The 20,065-nt window shown below is 37.9% G+C and overlaps 1 pseudogene; it reads right to left on the bottom strand.

Moving 5' to 3' along the window:
- Positions 1 to 10,508: 10,508 nt before the first annotated feature.
- LOC107525180 (cold shock domain-containing protein E1 pseudogene) overlaps positions 10,509 to 20,065 on the bottom strand; it is a 93,611-nt pseudogene continuing 84,054 nt past the window's right edge.

Genomic DNA, 20,065 nt, shown 5'->3' with positions numbered 1-20,065 from the left:
TGTTGTTTGTTATCCTGTGTGTATTCAAATACAAGAGCATTATATAGAGAGACCATACGTACTAAAAGGAAAGTACAGTCTCACTTCTTGTTGCATAACCTCAAGGATAATATCATGGTTATGGTAGAGATATTTGGTGTTTAATTAATAACTGTGTACTTTCTTGCTTTCCCCATACTCTTTTTCATTTTTTGGGGGGGTGGACAATGGACTGTGAACAGAAATTATAAAAACCACTTTCTGGCCAAAGCAGTTAAGAAAAGTGTGTCTGCTCCACTCCTCCCTTCCCCTGTCATGCCAGCCTTGGAAGACAGAACTGGAGATGAAGTGCCACAGATGAAAGGAACCAAGCTCCCTGGGTTACTAATTGTCTGTTGTTGCTTGTATCAATTAATCAATAATGATGATGGAGAGAAAAAAAATGATAGAGAGAAAAAAAGTGAAAATGTAATTTGTAACCCTGATAACACTGCACCTGGTCTTACCTCCATGCAATTGCATGTAAATATAATCCAATCACCAAAATAATTTTTAAAATTTATCTTTATTGTTCAAAGTATTATAGATGTCCCCCTTTTTTCCCCATTGGTCCCCTCCACCTTGCATCCACACACCCTTCCCCCACCAAACTTTCTCCACACTATTGTCAGCCAAAATAATTTTTAAAGGAATTTTTATATTTTATTAGAATCTCTTAAAGATCATATATGGGAGCCCGGCCTGGCGTGGCTCATTGGTTGAGCATTGACCTAGGATCCAGGTGATCAGGGTTCGATTCCTGGTCAGGGCACATGCCCGGGTTGTGGGCTCGATCAATGACTCTCTCATCATTGATGTTTCTATCTCTCTCTCTCCCTCTCCTTTCCTCTCTCTGAAATCAATAAAGATATTTAAAAAAAAAAAAAATCATATATGGGAATCGAGGTTAGCTCTTCAAGCACTTCTCAAAAGCTTTCCCTCTCCCCCTAATCTTATGTACATTACAGCAGTGGACCATGAGGTGACATCCACTGTAAAGACCATGCCTCTCTGACTGCTTTTCTGATGTTGGAGATAGGAAACAGTACCACATTGATCATTTTGTCCGTTGTAACTCATCAAACATTTATTTAGACATTTACTACTCTCACTGTCCCTTCACATTTATCTAGCAACCACATTCTCCTTGTTTATGTCACTTTTTGTATATGTGCATACAGACCCACCCACATACACACATACAGGAATTTTTTAATGACATTAGTGTGGTGTAATTATATATATATCTCTTTAATATTGTTAAATATATAACCATCAGTTCGTGAAATGATTCATTAATACTGCTATCTAGGACCCACATTTAAAACAACTTCTGGTTCCAATTAATAGCAAAAATATGCATAGATCTTCACAAGCAGTGAAACATATTGGAGGTTAAAGACTTTGTAAATCTACATTTTATATCAATATAGGAAAATGTCTAACACTATAGGAGGTTCATGCCATATGATTGCAATGATAGAGACACTTCAGTAGAAAATGGACTCTAGATTTTCTTCCTCATTCTGGAGCATATAAAGAAGCTAGATGTCAGGGGCAAAACTCATAAGCCCCCTCACCTCAGGCTTCTGCTTACTACTTGTGGATTAAAAGTCCATAGCCTTTACCTTCTTATGGCATCCTTATACCTATCATATTGACAAAAAGTGAAACTACATATATTATTCTCATATAAATATATAAACATGGCTCTTTTCACAGACAGTGTATGTTTAATATAGCAAAGGGAAATGGATGAACCTTGAAGACAGTATGTTATGTCAAATAAGCCAGACACAGAACCACAACTACTGTATGATTCTATTTGTATGAAGTACATGGAATAGTCAAATTCATACAGACAAAAAGTAGAATAGTGGTTTCCAGGGTCTTGGGAAGGAGGGAAATGGAGCATTATTGTTTAATAGACATAGAGTTTCACTTTGGATTGATGATAAAGTTCTGGAATTGGAATTTGGATGGCTGCACAATAATTAAAATGGTAAATTTTATGTTATGTATATTTTACATCACCCTCCACACACAAACAGTGAAGGGCAGGAGTAAGCAATTTTGAAATATGGTGAATACCCTAAAGGTGAAACAATGCATGTCCCCTCAGTGACCAAAGTGAGGGAATAATGCAGCACTCATCTCACCATTAAAAGTTGATCTCAAAGTGAATTAATTCTAACAGAGGTATATAATCTTCCGTAGTTTGTTTTATATCTAAATAAATTAGGAAGCTAAATGAGAAGAGAAATATTTCATTGATAGGACATTAATTATTAGGTGATACACATCATAGAAACAGCTCATCAAAATTCATTAATGTTTTATTAATCCAATTTTTGACGTTTTTTTCAATTAAAAAATAATGGTCTCTTAGATTCTGTGCTTCATGAAAAGCATTGGGACATTAAACACGTTAAGTAGAGTTTTTCCTGTTGGATGTTACAGGTACTGTAAGTTATAGGTACTCTGATACTCATGATCTTGGGGATTCCTTCTGCACTTTTATCTATAATATGGCTTTTCATGACATTCAGTGCATCACAGTTCCTGGTATCAAAGTTATAAATCAGAAGTCTATGGAAGAAAATTCATTATTATCCCTTTTTGAAAAATTTATTTGGCCTCAGAAGTGGGAAGTTGTCAGAGCAACATTTACTGGCCTTCTTAGTTTCTACACCACGTCTCATAGACAATTGTTTCTTCTCCTTGGCCCTATTACTTCCCTAGACTGGAACATTTTCCCGATGTCTATTTGCCTGTAGAAATTCTAACCACACTTCAAGGCTTGCTGGGAATCCTATCAGAACCAAGACCCCCCTTCCTCAGTAGCCCAGCCCTGCTATGACGTTCTTGCACAGAATGTATTTTCTAAATCATTCATTTAGAATTATCATTCACTGAACTTGCACATTTGCTTTTTGGAAGGAGGTATCTGTGGAAGGCAGCTTCCAGGATGACCCCAATGATGGCCATCTCCAGAGTTCTACACACTTATAAGGCCCTTTTTATATGCATCAGGGCTGGCTTGTGTGACCCAAAGCGTATGGCAGAAGTGATGTTATGTCATTTTTGATATCAGGTTGTAAAAAGACTGTGACTTGTGACTTTTGTCTTGGGTACATGCTCACGTTATTTCAGATCATTCTTCATAAGGGAAACCAACTGCCAGGTCATGAGTCTACTCAGACAACCTGTGGAGAGGGCTAGGCAGTAAAGAACTGAAGTCTCTGGTCAACAACAAGGGAAAAACTGAGGCCTGACAACTAGGTGATTGAACTCAAAATTGGCTCTCCCCTTAGTGGATAAGACTGTGGCTTCGGCACAGATACTGCAACCTTCTCAGATATTTTGGGCCAGATTCACTCTAGCCAAACTGCTCTCACCTCCCTGGCCTATAGCAACTGTGAAATAATAAAAGTTAAGCTGCTAAGTTTGCGGTAATTTGTTATGGAGCATTAGGTAAGTTGATACAGTACTTATCTCTCCTACTCTGTGAAATCCTTGAATAAAGAGTTATGTTCCTAGACGGTTTGGTTCAGTGGGTAAGATGTTGGCTTGCAGGCTGAAGGGTCTCTGCAGGTACCTCGGTTGCAGGTTCAATCTCTGGCCCCAGTTGGGGTGTGTGTGGGAGACAAACAATCCACGTGTCTCTCTCACATTGATGTTTCTCTCTCTCTCCTTTCCACTGTCTCTGAAAAGCAATGAAAAAAACATCTTCAGGTGAGGATTAGAAAAAAAAAAGGAAGGAAGGAAGGAAGGAAGGAAGGAAGGAAGGAAGGAAGGAAGGAAGGAAGGAAGGAAGGAAGGAAGGAAGGAAGGAAGGAAGGAAAGAAGGAAGGAATAAGGAGGAAAGAAAGAAAGAAAGAAAGAAAGAAAGAAAGAAAGAAAGAAAGAAAGAAAGAAAGAAAGAAAGAAAGAAAGAAAGAAAGAAAGAAAGAAAGAAAGAAAGAAAGAAAGAAAGAAAGAAAGAAAGAAAGAAAGAAAGAAAGAAAGAAAGAAAGAAAGAAAGAAAGAAAGAAAGAAAGAAAGAGAAAGAAAGAGAAAGAAAGAAAGAAAGAAAGAAAGAAAGAAAGAAAGAAAGAAAGAAAGAAAGAAAGAAAGAAAGAAGGAAGGAAGGAAGGAAGGAAGGAAGGAAGGAAGGAAGGAAGGAAAGAAGGAAGGAATAAGGAGGAAAGAAGAAAGAAAGAAAGAAAGAAAGAAAGAAAGAAAGAAAGAAAGAAAGAAAGAAAGAAAGAAAGGGAAAGAAAGAAAGAAAGAAAGAAAGAAAGAAAGAAAGAAAGAAAGAAAGAAAGAAAGAGAAAGAAAGAGAAAGAAAGAAAGAAAGAAAGAAAGAAAGAAAGAAAGAAAGAAAGAAAGAAAGAAAGAAGGAAGGAAGGAAGGAAGGAAGGAAGGAAGAAAGAAAGAAAGAAAGAAAGAAAGAAAGAAAGAAGAAAGAAAGAAAGAAAGAAAGAAAGAAAGAAAGAAAGAAGAGAGAAAGAATCCTAGCTTCTTAATTCCTCATGCTGCTTGCACATATGTATTGAAATCATAGAAGTATATATTAAAAATGTTTTTATCTACCGATTTAACTTATTCACAGGTAGTAACTATTCTTTTTTTAAAAAAATATATCTATACTGATTTCAGAAAGAGTAAGGGGGGGGAGAGATAGAAACGTCAATGATGAGAGACTGGTCATTGATCAGCTGCCTTCTGCATGCTCCCAACTGGTGATTGAGCCCAAAACCCAGGCATGTGACCTGACCAGGAATCAAACCACAATATCCTGGATCCTAAGTCAATGCTCAACCACTGAGCCACACCTGGCCAGGCAGTAGTAACTATTCTGAACAGTGTTCTGTGTGGTAGGTAGTAGAAAATTGCATTAATTCTATTTCATGTGAGTGGAACAAATTGAAGAAAATAATTTGACCATGGGCCTAAAACTTAGCAGAATCTTATGACAAGGCCCTGATTTAGAAGGCAATATACTGTGTCAATGTTTTTCAAATCTTTTCATTCCAGCAGATCACTTTAAGTCCAAAGATGGCCTTTGCTAAGGCTGGATCTTCTGGTCCTTTTTGCAGGCACTCTGTCATTAACCTTCTCTGAGGAATTCTGGTGCTTCAGGCTCTTCCATCTGTTACCATCAGCAGCCTCACTAGGCAGATTGAAAATTGTTTAATGCTGACCCATTACATCCATCATTTCATACCGGTACTACGGTTTCAGATAAAGATAACATATCAAGCCTGTTTCAAAAGGAGGAAGAAAAGAAAATGCACCATTATATAGAAATGTTATAGACTAAAAATGGAAGTGTGTTTTCTTTGGGTCTTTATCTTCAATCACTGTGCACCAAGGTGCTTTGGCAAAAAAGATATTTTGGGACAAACAGTAACTGATATGAGGAGCACATGTTGATTTGCTGCATAACTAATAACAGATGGATATTATTTATAAAGCCTAACATGTTTATCCCAGTTCTTTTAAACTTTTTTCTATTCTGGGTCTATCAGCTGTTGCCATTTAATAATTAATTACACAACCTAACTTAGTTTAAAATTTTGAAATATACATTCTTTATATAATCTGCATATTAAATTCTCTGTTCGTGCTGTCAAGTGTTTTATATACGACTTATTGCCTAAGACACACACACACACACACACACACACACACAATGTGTTCATTAGTTTTTAATACTTCAGATAAGTTTGTCTTTAGTTGTAGTAGTTTTGATCAAACATTCCCCCATCCCCTGGCCATATTGGTTTCAACCGTCAACAGAATCAATAAAAAAAAATGTGGGCCAGCCCGGGCGTGGCTCAGCTGTTGAGCTTCGACCTGGGATCCAGGCGATCGGGGTTTGATTCCCGATCAGGGCACATGCCCGGGTTGAGGGCTGCAGCCGATCAATGACTCTCAAATCATTGATGTTTCTATCTCTCTCTCTCCCTCTCCTTTCCTCTCTCGGAAATCAATAAAGATATATTTAAAAAAAAAAAGTGGCCTCAATTATTATATACTGTTTAAAATGTATTAGTATAAGGTGTTTAAAATCATTATTAAATAATTATTAATAATATGGCTTATAATAAGAAAATTGTTGAGCCCTGGACAGTGTGGCTCAGTTGGTTGGTGCATCACCCCATACACCAAAATGTGGTGGGTTGAATTCTCATTCAGGGCACCTGCCCAGGTTGCAGGTTTGATCTCAGACTGACAACCTATGGATTTTTTTTTTCACATGGATGTTTTTCTCTCTCAAAAAAAAATCAATTAAAAATGGTTTAAAACTAAAGAAAATTGTTGAGTCAATTAGTTTTTGTTGAACTAAGATAGCATTCTACTTGCAGCTCATTTCTCTAAACAGGAATAGAATGATTTTAGAATCAAAAGTAAACTAACCATTACAACCAAAAACCTGAACTGCCTAGAAGATCAAGGGAATGGAGAAAGAATGAGAGAAAGAGGGAGAGAGAGAAAGAGAGAGAGAGAGAGAAGGATTGTTTTTATAACTATATGTGAAGAGCACTACAATCAGTGCAGTGGTACATGAACTCCCCTTATCACTTCTGAAGTCAAGTCTCTGTCTGGTTATGACAAAGTGAGTTGAAGTGGAAAAAGACTATTTCAATGTCAAAGAAATTTTAGAAGAGCTTAACCAGTTCTGACTGGCACATTTCTTTTTTTCAGTTAAAAAACACTTGGGGAGGTGGGAAGATGGCAGCACTGTGACAAGAAGCAGAGCTCCCTTGCTCCCAACCACAAACTCAATTTACCACTACAATACTGTGTAACCAACTTGGAAAAATCAGAAAAATATACCTGAGTGGACATATTTCGAGTAGGGGGCACTGAAGAAACATAGAGTTTAGTAAGAGAGGGAGGCATAAAAAAAAAGAGTCTCCCTGGAAGTCTGTGCTGGACTCCAAGGCCCAAGGCCCAGAGGCTCAGAGGCTTCAAAGCTCCCTCCCCTTAAGGGAGTGGACTGGCATCCAAAAGCAGGGATCTCAAAACTACAGTAGAGGAGAGCCTGTACATGGAAGGCAGAGGAACCTCAAGGAACAGTGTGCCTGTGAGGAGAAAATCTCACCTTCCCAGTGAAACAAAGCTTCTAGTGGCAACTGAGACAGGAGTCTTTCACACCGGGTGTTGGCCATAGGAAAGGCTGTCCCACAGTGTGTGGCTCCAGAATAGAAAGGGGGTGGAGGGCTGCACTGAGCAGCCACATTCAGGGACCCTTTACCTTCCTGTAAGGCACTGTATAGGTCCCCAGAAAGCATTTAATCTGTGTGGCATGGGAAGGGGAAGAGAGCTTTCTTGCCACTAGAGAGGGTCTGAAGCTACCCAAAGGGTGTATTGGGACTCCAGCTGCCAGAGCTTTCAGTGTGGAGAATTGGGGTTTTTGACTCACTATGAGGAGAGCTGGGATAGTGCACAAGGAGCTGACCCAGCTTTACTGAGATCAGCTGTGCAGGAGAGCTGCACGGAGCTGACTTTGTGAGCCCTCCTGCTTGCTTCTGAGGTGTGGTGGCCTTGGGTCCTTGCAAGGGAAGTTCTCTGTCTGTTTGTTGCTTTGTGTGTTTTTGAGTTTTTGATTGCTGAATGGGATTCCACCTTCCTGGCTTACATTGAAGAAACAGACCAGCAAAAGATGAGATTTGTGTCTGCATAGTGGAGAGTTTGAAATAAATACCCCGAGCGATCAGCAAACTAGATCTGGGAAAGGAGGGGCAGAGTACGCCTATCTCTCCTGCAAGCTAGAAACACCACCCCCAAAAGGAAAGGAGCTGGTTCAGCTCACTGAAGGCCCAAATATCCCCTGCAGGGCCAGGTTTGAAGGAAAAGGGAGACCAGCTTAGGGGATTACAATACAAGAATAAGACTCTCAGGGACTACTGTTTGGGAACTGTAGGAAAAGCTTAAAATTTCTTCTGGGGGCTGGGCAGGCAAAATGCTCACAAGAATTTTTTTAATAATTCAACACACTGTGCCCAGGTTTCTGAAACTGCTTATACAAAAAAAGGCAACAGACTGAAGTCAATCTGAAACTGCAGCAGGACATTGTATGGGGAACTAGAATCGGAGGATAGGGTAGAGACTGGGGAGTTGGCTTTGAAGCAGACACTAACTTCCCAACAGTGAGTGCCAGACAGCAAAACCTCTAAGTAAGGGAAGCAATATCCCAAGCTACACTAGCTGGCCTGCACCCTAAAGACTCTTCAGAAGACTCTGGAATAAGACTGGGCAACCACAAGGGGGAGGCAAAATCGCTGACAAGTGGAAGTGATCCACAGAGAGCCCCAGACCAGCCAACTATCTTAGGACACCAGAGCCAACCTAGACAGCTCTTGACATTGGCTGAAACACAAGTATTTCAGAGGAAAACCAAAATCACCATACAAAACAGTTAGATTAGACAGCATAAGCTGTCCAGAGGAAATTCACCTGATTGAGTTTTTGTTTTGGGTTTTTTTTTTTTTTTTTTTAGAAGAAAAAGAGAAAAGGAAAAAATTTTGTTTTTAAAATTTTTAATTTTTGTTAAGTTTTAAATTTTTTACTTATTTTTTAAAAAAATTTGTTCTGTTTTCTTTGTTTTTTTACTTTGTTTTGTTTGTTTTTTGTTCTGTTATCAAGATTTTCTTGATATTCCCTGTTTAATGATAATGGCATTATCATTATAACAAATAAATTTACTGCTTTTCTCTATTGTTTCCCCCAAATCTCTTATTGGACTCCCAGCCTGCCCTTGCTTTATCTCTCTCTCTCTTCTTCCATTGGCATAACTTTTTTCTTTTCTTTATTTGTTTTCCTTTTCTCCCTTCATATTTCCTGTCCTTTATTTTGTTTCTGTTTGTCTCTTTATTGTATATTTATTTTTTATTTTTCAACTATTTTTCTATTCTTACTATCTACCTTTAAATTTTACTCACCCTTTTTTCAGAATCCATTCTTTGTGTTTTTTATCTACCACTAGCTTCACTATTTTTTACTTTTATTTTGTTTAATTATAATTATTTTATATTTTTTGTTACTAGTAGCAATAATACCCCTTTCTTTCTCTCCATTTTTTTTCTCTCTTTTTTTTTTTCTTTAGCATTTCTCTTCTCACTTTACTCTTCCAATTATACTTTCACTTGGATTGTCAAGATACTTTGTAAGATTCTGTTTATTTCCTGGCAGTTTGGTTGTGTATTGTCCTGCCCTGATAGCACCCATAAAACAGCTCACAGAATGTGGTTGGGGCTGAGCAACACAGATAGCCAACCTGAGAAGAGAGTCCTCTCAAGAATGGGTCAACAGAATTGTAGAACCAACCACAAAAGGAAAGCCCAAAAACTGCACAAAAAGGACACTCAAAAAAGGGACAAAAGTAGAGCTAATAGCTCAAAACTATAAGGAAAGCACACCTCTGGGCTCCACTGGACATAAATTACAATATCCCACCCTACAAGACTGGGAGACAGCAAATATAATATACAGATACTAACACTAAGAGCCACTAAATGGGGAGAAAAAGAAACAATCCCCAAACTAAAGAAAAGGAAAAATCACCAGAAAAAGCCCTTGATGAAATGGAGTTAAGCAAAGTATCAGAAATAAAGTTCACAGTAATGGTTATAAAGATGCTCAAGGAAATTAGTGAGAACAATAAAACACTTCCTAGAAACATCCATAAACTTAGTGAAAACATGAAAAAAGAGATAGATATCACAAATAAGAACCAGGCAGAAATAAACAAGCTTATAACTGATATCAAGAATATACTGGAAGGAATTAAAAGCAGGCTCAGTGAAGCAGAAGATAGAATAAGTGACTTAGAAGGTAAGGTAGAAAAAAAAATCAGAGCAGCAAAAAGAAAAAACACTTAAAAAGCGTGAGGAAAGATTAAGGGAGTTTTGGAACATGAAGTGAAATATCATTTACATCATAGGGGTTCAAGAGCGGGAGGAAGGTGAGCAAGAGATAGAAAAATTGGGGGAGAAAATAATGACAGAAAACTTTCCTACACTGGTGAGGGAGAAAACCATACAATTTCAGGAAGCACAGAGAGTTCTAAGCAAGAGAATCCCTAAGAGACCCACTCCAAGACACATAATTAAAATGGAAAATGTTAAGGACAAAGACAGAATAATAGCGGCTGCAAGAGAGAGACAAGCAGTGACCTATAAGCCTTCCAGCTGATTTCTCAACAGAAGAACTTTAGGCCAGAGGGAGCGGCTTGAAGTTCTTAAAGTAATGAAAAGCAAGAACCTGCAACCAAGACTGCTTTATCCAGCAAGGCTACCATTTAAAATTGAAGGTGAAATCAAGAGCTTCCCAGACAAAAGAAGGCTAAAGGAGGTCAAACCACCAAACCAGTATTGCAAGAAATGCAAAAAGGAATGCTTTAAGAAGAAGAAATTTTAAGAGAAAGGTACATCAGTATAAAGGGGAAAAATGGCATTAAATAAGTACATTTCAGAACCCTTCACCAGAACCCCCCCCACACTTGTTCATCGTGGATTAATGATGTGCTTTGTGGATGAAGTTAGTCAATGACACCAGCCTGACGAATCTTTCTTTCTACACCAAATCCCATTGAGTTATCTGGTCCCCTTGGCTGACAAAGAACCATTAGGTGAGGAGCACTGGCATCGTCCAGGGTGATGTTCTTCAAGCGATTAACCAACCTATCAGGTCGTGGAGCTGCAACAGCCAAACATTACAAGTGCTGCACTTGCCAGTGAGCTGATTAAGAATCACTGAGAATTCTACCGCATCTCCAGCCTGTAGCTCAATGCCATCCTGAACTTCTTTCACATGGAAAAAGAGTTTCTTGCTATCTCCTACTTCATAATTAATGAAGCTAAACTGATCTTTCACACACTCCACAGTGGCCCTACGCAGAGGTGTGATGTTGTAAGACATTGTCTGTGCATTTTGGCCCAGGACACACAATTGGAATTTGACAGTCTCTCCTTTCTGCAGGCAATCCCCTTTGTTGGCCATTCCAACTATGCCAAATGGATAGACCTCACCTTTCATATCCCCTTCCTCCATGATCTCAATCATTCCTTGGTACTCAGTCTGTGTTGGATCAACACTTCTCAAAGGGCGAATGACTTTACCAGAGTAGACGGTAGGATCAGCTTCTTCAGTAATGCCATTCACCGAGTGTGTTTTGTTGACTTTTTCTGCACTGACTTTGTTGCCTTTGCCTTTGGACAAGCTGTACTCGACCATGTCCCCCAGTTCCAGGCTATCGACATCACCAGAGAACTCACTGTAATGGAAAAATATTTCCTTATCATGATTGGCTGTTTCAATAAATCCGAAATTATCCTTCAGAGTTGACACATAACCCAAGAGCCTCCGCCTGTGTAAGTGAAAACTATAGACTGTTACTTTGTTGGCTGTATGAAATTCTGCACTTGATATTTAGTATATACTCTACCTTCACTACTTCTGGCAGGGTGTCCTGTCTTAGCACTCAGTTGCATTCTTTTCCTTTTGTTTCCTGTTCATTATGCTTAAATTCTGAGGACCATATGAGGGTAGACTATATTAAAGATGAAAAACATTTGTATAGGCAAACCATTTCTTTAAGTTGATGGCCAAATGTTAAAATGCTATTTTTCATATCATTTATAATCTTGTCACAGTGCACTTAACGAATTTCGGTTAGATTTCAATGAAAATTATCTTCCAAAGTAGTTTCTTTTTTCCTGGGATGGGGTGGGGGATAAATTTAGTAAAATTAGTATGTATGGTGCAGAATTTCATGCAAATGAGGTGTACAAGCAGCGTAATAATTTAAACAAAGATGAATGCACAAACTTGCTGCTGCTTAGGACCCAGTTTCTTTTACTGATTTAAAACAAAACAAACCAAAAAAAAAAAAAAAATTGTGCCTGAAAAATAAATAAATAAATAAATAAGTACATTTCAACAAGAATCTTAAATGTATAAGGAATAAATGCTCCAATCCAAAACAAAGGGTAGGTAAGTGGATAAAAAAATAAGACCCAAATATATGCTGTTTACAAGAGACCCATCTGAGAGCAAAGGATTCACACAGGCTGAAAGTGAAGGAATGAAAAAATATTCCATGCAAATGAAATTAAAAAAAAAAAAAAAAAAGCTATGGTAGCAATGCTTATTTATGACAAAATAAGCTTCAAAATAAACACCATAACAAGAGACAAAGATAGTCAGTACATAATACTAAAGGGACCAATCTACCAAGAGGAAATAACCTTTATAAATATATACGCACCCAATATAAGAGCACCTAAATATATAAAAAAATTATTGTTGGATTTTAAGGGAGAGATAAGAACACAATCACAGTGGGGAACTTTAACACCCCACTGTCATTATTGGACAGATCATTAAGACAAAAAATCAATAGAAAACAGAGACCTTAAATGACATACTAGAGTTAATGGATTTAATTGACATTTTCAGAACATTTCATCCCAAAGCAGCACAATACACATTCTTCTCAAGTGCACAAAGAGCATTCTCAAAAATAGACCACATATTAGGGCACAAGGCCAGTATCTACAAATTCAAGAAGACTGAAATTATATAAAGCATCTTCTCAGATCACAATGACATGAAACTAAAAATCAACTGCTATAAAAAACTCAAAAATATTCAAACACATTAAGGCTAAATAGGATGTAATTAAACAATGAATGTGTTACCAATGAGATGAAGAAAGAAATCAAACACTTCCTGGAAAAAAAATGAAACTGAAAGTAAAACAACCCAAAATCTATGGAACACAGTGAAAGCAGTCCTGATGGAAAAGTAGATAGCAGTACAGGCTACCTCAAGAAACAAAAAAAAGCTCTACTAAACCATCTAACACAACAACTAAGAGACCTAGAACTAGAACAGCAAGAAGTGCCCTGAGGAAGTAGAAGGAAGAAAATAATAAAAGCCAGAGCAGAAATTAATAACATAGGGACTAAAAAAAAACAAAAAAAATACAAAAAAATCAATGAAACCCAGAGGTGGTTCTTTGAAAAGATAAATAAGATTGAGGAACCTTTGGCATGACTCAAAAAGAAACAAAGAGAGAGGACCCAAATAAATAAATTCAGAAATGAATGAGGCAATATAACAATGGACCCAATAGAAATACAAAGTATACCAAGTATCATAAGAAAATACTGTGAGCAACCAAATGCCAAAAAAACTGGACAACATAGGTGAAATAGACAAATTCCTAGAAGCATACAATCTTCCAAAGCTGAATGAGGAAGAGTCAGATAACCTGAATAGACTGATAGTAACTAATTAAATTGAAGTAGTAATAAAAAAACAACCAGCAAACAAAAGCCCTGGACCAGATGGACTTACAGGCGAGTTTTATCAAACTTTCAAAGAAGAATTAACACCTAGTCTCCTCAAACTGTTCTAGAAAGCTCAAGAGAAAGGGAAACTCCAAAACTCTTTTTATGAGTCCAGATAAGACACTACAAAAAAAGAAAATTAGAGGCGAATATCACTGATGAACATAGATGCTAAAATCTTCAAAAAAATACTAGCAAACCAGATTTAGCACTACATTTAAAAGGTCATACATGACGACCAAGTACTACTTATTCCGGGGATGCAAGGCTGTTATAATCCACAAATCAATAAATGTGATACATTGTATAAACAAAATGAAGAAAAAGTATAATATGGTCATATCAATGGATGCAGAAAAAAACATTCCACAAAATCCAGCACCCAGTTTTGATAAAAACGCTCAGATAAGTGGGAATAGATGGAACAACCTTGACATAATAAGGGCAATATATGACAAACCTACAGCCAACATCATACTCAAAGGTCAACAACTAAAAACATTTCCCTTAAAAACAGAAACAAGACAGGATGTCTGCTTTCATCGCTCTTATTGAACCTATTAATGGTAGTCCTTGACACAGCCATCAGACAGGAAGAAAACATAAAAGATATCCAAATTGGAAAGGAAGAACTAAAACAGTCATTATTTGCAGATGACATGATATTGTACATAGAAAACCTTAAAGACTCCACCAAAGTATTACTAGATTTAATAAGTAAATTCTCCAAACTAGCTGCATACAAAAATAACAGCTGAAAATTGATGGCATTTTTACACACCGATAATGAACTCTCAGAAAGGGAAAATTAAAAACCAATGCCGAGGGTGTGGAGAAAGGGGAACCCTAGTACATTGCTGGTGGGAATGCAGACTGGTGCAACCACTATGGAAAACAGTATGGAGGTTCCTCAAAAAATTAAAAATGGAGCTGCCTTTCGACCCAGTGATTCCACTCTTAGGACTGTATCCTAAGAATCCTGAAACATTCATCAGAAAGGATATATGTACCCCGATGTTCATAGCAGCACAGTTTACAATAGCTAAGATCTGGAAACAGCCCAAGTGCCCATCAGTAGATGAGTGGATAAAAAAGCTGTGGGATATTTACACCATGGAGTAATACACAGCTGTAAAGAAGAAGAATCTTGTACCCTTTGGAACAGTATAGATGCACCTGGAGAATATTATACTAAGTGAAATAAGCCAGGCAGCGAGACAAATATCACATGATCTCGCTTATACCTGGAACTAAAGAACTTAATAAACTGATGAACAGAATAGATTCAATGACATGGAAGCATAGATGAGACTGATGAATGTCAGTGGGATGAAGGAGGGCGGGTGGGTGGAGGGCAAGAGAGCAACCAAAGAATTTATGTGCATATATGCACAACCCAAGGACATGGGCAATGGTGGGGAGAGGGACTGAGGAGGGGGAAGGAACGGGGTGGAACGGGTCATTGGGGAGAAAAAGGGACATCTGTAATATTTTAAACAATAATAAAACTTAAAAACAAACAAACAAAAAAACAAACAAACAAAAACACGCAATGCCAGCCCAGCTGGGCGTGGCTCAGGGGTTGAGCATCAACCTAGGATCCAGGCGATCAGGGTTTGATTCCCGGTTAGGGCACATGCCCGGGTTGTGGGCTTGATCAATGGCTCTCTCATCATTGATGTTTCTATCTCTCTCTCTCCCCCTCTCCTTTCCTCTCTCTGAAATCAATAAAGATATATTTTAAAAAAACAACAAAAAAAACCACAACAATGCCATTTACCATTGCAACTAATAAAATAAGATAGCTAGGAATTAACATAACCAAGGATCTAAAAGAACTGTACTTGGAAAACTACAGAACACTGAAAAAAGAAATAGAGGAAGATATAAACAAATTGAAGAATATACCATGTTCATGGATTGGAAGAATTAGTATCATTACATTATCCATGCTACCCAAAGCATTTTATAGATTCAATGCAATTCCTATTAAAATATCAATGGCATATTTCACAGAGCTAGAATAAATATTCCAAAAATTATATTCGACCAAAAATGACCCCAAAGGGCTGCAGTAATCTTGAGAAAGAGGAACAGGGTGGGAGGAATCACTTTACAGGATATCAAACTGTACTACAAAACCATTTTAATCAAACCAGTCTGAAATTTGTTCAATGCCAGACATATAGATCAATGGAACAAAACAGAGACCCCAGAAATAGATCCACATAATTATGGTGAGTTCATATTTGACAATGGAAGCAAGAGCATACAATGTAGTGAAGACAGTCTCTTCAATAAATGGTGTTGGTAAAATTGGATAGGTAAAAGCAAAAAAAAGAAACTAGATTACCAATTTACTTCAAACAGAAGAATAAATTCAAAATGGACAAAAGAATTAAATGTAAGTGACAAAGCATAAAAACCTTAGCAGAAAACATGGACAGTAAAATCACAGACATCTTACATAGTGGAATTTTTACTGATACATTTCCTAGGTCAAGAGAAACAAAAGAAAAAATTAAAAAATGGGATTACGTCAAACTGAAACGCTTCTGCAGAACAAAAGAAATTAGTCTCAAAATACAAAGGAACTGAGGGTGTCCTCCGGCCATGAGCTCCCAGTGCTGAGAGATTGGGATCTGTGACCAGCCCTGAGGGGCGCCGTGGTGGCACATGAAGCTGCCCCAGCTTTGCTGAGACCAGCGGTACAAGGAGCTGCGTGGAGCTGACTTTGGGTCCCCTCCTGCTGGGTGCGTTGGTGCCCAGACAGCAGGACCTTGCAGGGTGCACTTTCTGCCTGTGTGTTACTTTGTGCGTTTGCAAGCTTGATCACAGAACTGGCTCCCACCTCCCCAGCATGCACTGTGTGGACAGACCAGCTGAGGCTGGGATTGGGGTCTGCACAGTAGATGGCCAGCAACCAGCCAACCAGAGCTGAGCAAGAAGGGGCGCAGCCCACCTTCCTCTCCTGTAGTCAGGAGCTCCGCCCCCAACAAGAAAGGGGTGGGTCCAGCTCAATAAAGCCCCAGACACACCCACAGGGCACAGGCCTGAGGGGGAAGGGAGAGGGCCTCACAGGAGGACAGTATAAGAATAAGATTCTCAGGGACTTTTGTTTGGGAACTGGAGGAAATGCTGAAAAACCCTGCTGGGGAATGGGCAGGCAAAGGACTCACCAGAATGTTGTCTTAATCAAATCCACTGAGCCCAGGCTGCTGAAACAGCCTATACAGAAAAGGCAACAGGCTGAAATCAATCTGAAGCTGCAGTAGGAAAAAGCATGGGGAACTAGAATTTGAGGACAGGGTAGAGACTGAGGAACCGGAGGTGGAGCAGAGATTAATTCCCACAGAGTGAGTGCCTGACACCGAAATCTCTAAGGGGAGTGATACCCTGGACTACACTAGCCACCCTGCACCCTAAAGACTCTACAGAAGACTCTGGAGGAAGACCAGGCAACTACAAGTTTGCAAAATAGCTGACAAGAGGAGGTGGTTTACAGAGAGCCTCAGATCAACCGTCTACCTGACACCAGAGCCAAACCTAGACAGCACCTCACATTGGCTGATACACAAGTACCTCCAAGAAGAACTGAAACCAGCACACAAAACAGTGAGCCTCATACAACATAAGCTGCCCAGAAGAAAACCACTAGATTGACTGTCTTTTTTTCTTCTGTTTTTTTGTTTTATTTTGGTTTGGTTTGGTGGGTTTTTTTGTATGTGGGGTTTTTTCATTTTTAATTTTTTGTTTGTTTTCTGTTTGTGTGATTGTTTGTTTTTTCCCTTTTTTCCTTAGGAAAAAGAGAAAAGGGAGAAAATTTGTTTTTTCTTCTTTTTTAAATTTTATAATAATTTTTTAAAATCTTTTTAAAAAACATTTTCTAACTAATTTTTTTTCTCTTTTATATAAAAGAATTTTGTCTCACTTAGATTGTTTTTAGTTTTGTCTTGTTCATTTGCTTTGTTTTGTTTTATCCTTGCTTCTACTATCAAAATTTTCTTAATATTTCCTACTTAATGACTGGGACTTTATCAGTGTAACCAAGTTTATTACTTTCCTCTATAGTTTCCCCCAAATCTCTTACCAGACTCCCTCCCTACCTGGGCTATATCTCTCTCTCTCCTCTCAATCCATTCGCATAACTTTTTTTTTCTTTTTCTACTTTTCTTTTGTTCTTTTGTTATCTTCCCTTCTGTCTTCCTGTCTTTTTGTTTGTTAGCTTCTCTTATTCTCTTTATTGTATTTTTGTTTTCTCATTTTCAACTATGATTCTATTCCTATTCTCTCCCTTAAATTTTTGCTGGCCCTTCTTTCAGAATATTTTCTTTGCTTCTTTTATCTTCCAGTAGCTTCTCTATTTTTTACATTTTAGTTTATTATTATTTTCTAAATTTTCACCACTACTAACAACAATATGCATCTCTCTCTGTGTTACTTTTCTTTCTCTCTTTTTTTTAAAGCATTTTTTTTTGGTGTATGTGTTCTCCCTTCACTCTCCCAGTTCTATTTTCACGTGGGTTGTTTTCATTGTGACTGTCAAGATATTTTGTAAGATACCTCTTGTTTCCTGGAAGTTTAGTTGTGTACTGTCCTGCCTTGCCAGCACCTGTACAACAGCTTACACAACGAGGTTGGGGATGAGACACAGTTAGTCAACCTGAGAGGAGGGTCCTCCCAAGGACTGATCAACAACAATCTAGACCCAACCACAGTAGGAGTACATAAAGAAATCACAAAAGGGGCACCCACAAGAGGGACACACCTAGAGCAAAGAGCTCAAAAGTATAAGAAAAACACACCTCTGGCCTCCACTGGACCCACAAGATAAAATACATCCAACAAGACTGGGAGACAGCAAATATATCTAATAATAAATAGATACAGACACTAAGATCTACCAAAATGGGGAGACAAAGAAACAACCCACAAATTAAAAAAAAGGAAAAATACCAGAAAAACACTTTGACGAGATGGAGTTAAGAAAGTTATCAGAAATGGAATTCAGAGTATTGATTATGAAGATGTTCAAGGAACTTAAGACGCTATATGATAAGATCAAGGACCTTAATGAAGACATTAAAAAAGAGATACATACCATAAACAAAACTCAGATAGAGTTAAAGAATGCTGTATTTGATATCAAGAATGCACTGGAAGGAATTAAAAGCAGGCTCAATGAAACAGAGGACAGAATAAGTGACTTAGAAGACAAGGTAGAAAAAATCACTCAATCAGAGCAGCAAAAAGAAAAAAACACTTAAAAAGCATAAGGACAGTCTAAGGGAGCTTTAGGACAACATGAAGTGAAACAACATTCTCATTATAGGAGTGAGTGCCAGAAGGGGAGGAAAGAGAGCAATGGATAGAGAACTTGGTGGAAGAAATAATGATAGAAAACTTCCTTAGGCTGGCAAAAGAGAAAGCCACACAAGTTCAGGAAGCACAGAGAGTTCCAAACAAGAGGGACCCAAAGAGACCCACTCCAAGACACATCATAATTAAAATGGCAAATGTCAAAGACAAAGAGAAAATATTAAGGGCTGCAAAAGAGACATAAGACTGACAGCTGATTTCTCAACAGAAACTCTTCAGGCCAGAAGGGTTTGGCATGAAATTCTCCAAGTAATGAAAAGGAAGAACATGCAACCAAGATTGCCTTATCCAGCAAGGTTATCATTTAAAATTGAAGGTGAAATAAAGAGCTTCCCAGATAAAAAAAAAAAAAGGATAAAAGAGTTCAGTACTACCAAACCAGCATTGCAAGAAATGCTAAAAGGACTGATTTAAGAAAAAGAAGGAATAGTGAGAAAAAGGTACATCAGCATAAAGGGGGAAAATGGCATTTAATAAGTTGATATCAATTGTAACCTTAAGTGTAAACTGAATAAATGGTCCAATCAAAAGACATAGGGTAGCTGATTGGATAAGAAAACAGGACCCAAATATATGCTGTCTACAAGAGACCCACCTGAGAGCAAAAGACTCGCACAGAATAAAAGTGAAGGGATGGAGTAAAATATTCCATGCAAATGGAAAGAAAAAGAAAGCTGGAGTAGCAATTCTTATTTCTGACGAAAAAAACAGACTTCAAAATAAAGACCATGGCAAGATACAAAGATGGTCACTACATAATACTAAAAGATCAATCCAACAGGAGGAAATAACCCTTATAAACATATATGAACCCAATTTAGTAGCACCTAAATATATGAAAATTTTCTTGATGGACTTTAAGGGAGAGAGTGAGAGCAACACAATCATAGTGGGGGACTTTAACACCACACTGTCAACACTGGACAGATTACCAAGACAAAAAAATCAACAGGGAAACACAGACCTTAAATAACTCACTAGACCTAATGGATTTAATTGACATTTACAGAACATTTCACCCCAAAGTAGCAGAATACACATTCTTCTAAAATGCTCTATTTTTAGAACATTCTCAAAAATAGATCACATGTTAGGGCACCAGGCAAGCCTCTACAAAAAAAAAGAAGTTTGAAATCATATCAAGCATCTTCTCAGATCACAATGCCATGAAAGTAGAAATCAACCACTATAAAAAAAACTCAAAAATATTCAAACACATGGAGGCTAAATAGTATGTTAATAAACAATGAATGGGTTATCAATGAGATCAAGGAAGAAATCAAATACTTCATGGAAAATGATGAAAATGAACAGACAACAGC

Source organism: Miniopterus natalensis, chromosome 2 (genome assembly GCF_054644295.1).
Source record: "Miniopterus natalensis isolate mMinNat1 chromosome 2, mMinNat1.hap1, whole genome shotgun sequence".
In the NCBI taxonomy this organism is placed as follows: domain Eukaryota; kingdom Metazoa; phylum Chordata; class Mammalia; order Chiroptera; family Miniopteridae; genus Miniopterus; species Miniopterus natalensis.
This window is presented reverse-complemented; position numbering and strand designations above follow the sequence as displayed.